General features: G+C 49.8%; 1 protein-coding gene across 1 annotated transcript in view; it reads right to left on the bottom strand.

Annotated features, from left to right (window-relative positions):
* Nucleotides 1–2,500, bottom strand: part of LOC135821079 (uncharacterized) — a 73,741-nt gene that overhangs the window by 32,664 nt on the left and 38,577 nt on the right. The gene's annotated exons all lie outside the window — the stretch shown is intronic.

Below are 2,500 nucleotides of genomic sequence, written 5' to 3'. Positions count from 1 at the left end.
TACACACACATGCACGCATACACGCAGGCGCGCATGCACACACACGCACGCATGCACGCACATACGCATGCACACACACACACACACACACACACACACACACACACACACACACACACACACACACGCGCACACACACACACACACACACACACACATAAATAGCATATTTATAATGACTGAGCAGAATGTGATTAACGTTATCATGAAACGCCAGATAAAAAGCAAATCAGCAGAGTATGAACGGCATACAATTACAGATTCACAGCGGGTCTGCCGCTGGACATACCGGGTGTTAGTGGCCGTCGTGAGTTCCCTCCGGAATGGTCACGATAACCTTTTTCTATTTTTTACTGTAGGTCTCACTAAGATATAAAACCTCAAGGTCTTTGCATATCTAAAACGACCAATTATCTAATGGCAGGGAAGCCAGAAAATAGCACACCCTTCGCTCCATTTTCTTCACAGGATTTCTTTGTTGCGCGGCAACCCATACAACATGTGACATCATTGTCATGCTATGTTGCCACCGCACCTCCATGACCTTTGGAAGGAAATTCGGCCGGCTATTGGGCAACAATATACCCGATGAACTGGACTCAACTGTCAACAGCATGTACCGTAAAATCCTGCCAGAGCGCCCCGTCTCTCCCCTCCGCCCCCCCCCCCCCCCCCCCTGACTTCTTGTCAGGGACGTGATTGATTGTATCATCGTATGACTCTGTCGCAGTCTGTGATGCCGTACTGTACTGCAGACGCGTGCTCAACCCCGTTGGAAATGTACGCAACAGTGCCCACCCTCTTGACCAGAGATCGCACAAACCCTGCGTTTTGCCGGGTCTGTACGACTCCTGGCTCTTGACCTTTGGTCGGTGTACGAGATGCACGAACAGTTTTCGTAGAGTGAGTACTTTTTCATGTAGCACTGAATGCGGCAAGTAGGACTCGCCCATCCGCCCCTCCCCACCTGAAGCGTCGAGGAGGTAGGGGCGCTCTGGCGGGATTTTACGGTATATGCAGAGCACCATAGGCAAGGCCCAGTAGCGCTGAATGGGTTTATGTTCCAGAACGCGCCAGAACCCTTATTGGCCGCTTATACCGTTCGTACTAATGTTCCGAATGTTCTAGGATTCTGTCGGCAACCGGTTTTCGCTTTATGCTGATTGGTTAATGACGTAAAACATAGCTGCCGGTTGCTGAGTTTGTTCCCTTGCTTTCTTCTTGCTTGTTGTCTTTTATTCCCTGTACTTTCCGAGTACGTATGTAAGATTGCTCCCGTGACAGTTATTGGGAAGTTGACCAAGTGTGTCCTTGAGTGTGACTGCCTCCGGGACCAGCTACTACATTGGTGGCAGAGGTGGGATTCGAAGCCACGCCTCCGGAGAGACTCCGGATTTCTCTCTGCAGCCAAATGACACGAAGGTATTGTGATCTTTATCCACAATGTATTGAGACGGGGGATGCCCGCCCTATTAAAGGGGAAGTTAAGGCAAAAATCAAAATTTCACCAGTTGTAGTCTTCGGGGTGCTGAGTCGAATGGTCGTGGTCCGAGGAAGCTGAGACGCTCCCTTCCTACTTGAATCCCAATCGAACTCGCGCACTTCCACCGAAACTGGGTGACTGCGCCCTACTAGATGGGGATTTGTATGCAAAATGTCACTAAAAGCGCCATTTCGTTCTTATAAAAGCATGGATGACCGCGATTGGCCCATATGTTGTAGTCATTTGGACGCTGAGTCGATTGGTTTTGGTCCGAAAAGGCTGCGATGCAGCGTTCCTCCTTTATTCCCAATCGAACATGGTTGAACAAGCGGTCACGTGCTCCTGCGTACGCCAGTCAGCTGGTCACCGTACCTGCAGGGTACAACTTACTAGCCTGTTTGACCTTTTTTGGGTGCAATCCTGTCACTCGAGTTGAACCTTGGTGTGAAAGTTCTCGCCTGCTGGCGTGGTGACCAGGTGATTTGGGCACCCAGGAGCACGTGACCGCTTCTTCAACCATGTTCGATTGGGAATAAAGGAGGAACGCTGCATCGCAGCCTTTTCGGACCAAAACCAGTCGACTCAGCGTCCAAAAGACTACAACATATGGGCCAATCGCGGTCATACGTGCTTTTATAAGAACGAAATGGCGCTTTTAGTGACATTTTGCATACAAATCCCCATCTAGTAGGGCGCAGTCACCCAGTTTCGGTGGAAGTACGCGAGTTCGATTGGGATTCAAGTAGGAAGGGAGCGTCTCAGCTTCCTCGGACCACGACCATTCGACTCAGCACCCCGAAGACTACAACTGGTGAAATTTTGATTTTTGCCTTAACTTCCCCTTTAAGCAGTCCGCTCGGCGATTCCCGTTCCACACTCGTGATGCTTTACAGAGTTAACTAGATGAACTCCTTGAGCGGAGAATTATATCTGAATCATCTAGTCCAGGGCTGCCCCTGTTGTTCTTGTTAAAAAGCTGGATGGCTCCTTTCGTCTCTGTATTGACGGCAGTAAACT

The sequence above is a fragment of the Sycon ciliatum genome, chromosome 7 (assembly GCF_964019385.1).
Source record: "Sycon ciliatum chromosome 7, ocSycCili1.1, whole genome shotgun sequence".
Taxonomy (NCBI): domain Eukaryota; kingdom Metazoa; phylum Porifera; class Calcarea; order Leucosolenida; family Sycettidae; genus Sycon; species Sycon ciliatum.
The sequence above is the reverse complement of the archived record's forward strand: the minus strand, read 5'-3'. Positions and strand labels throughout refer to the sequence as shown.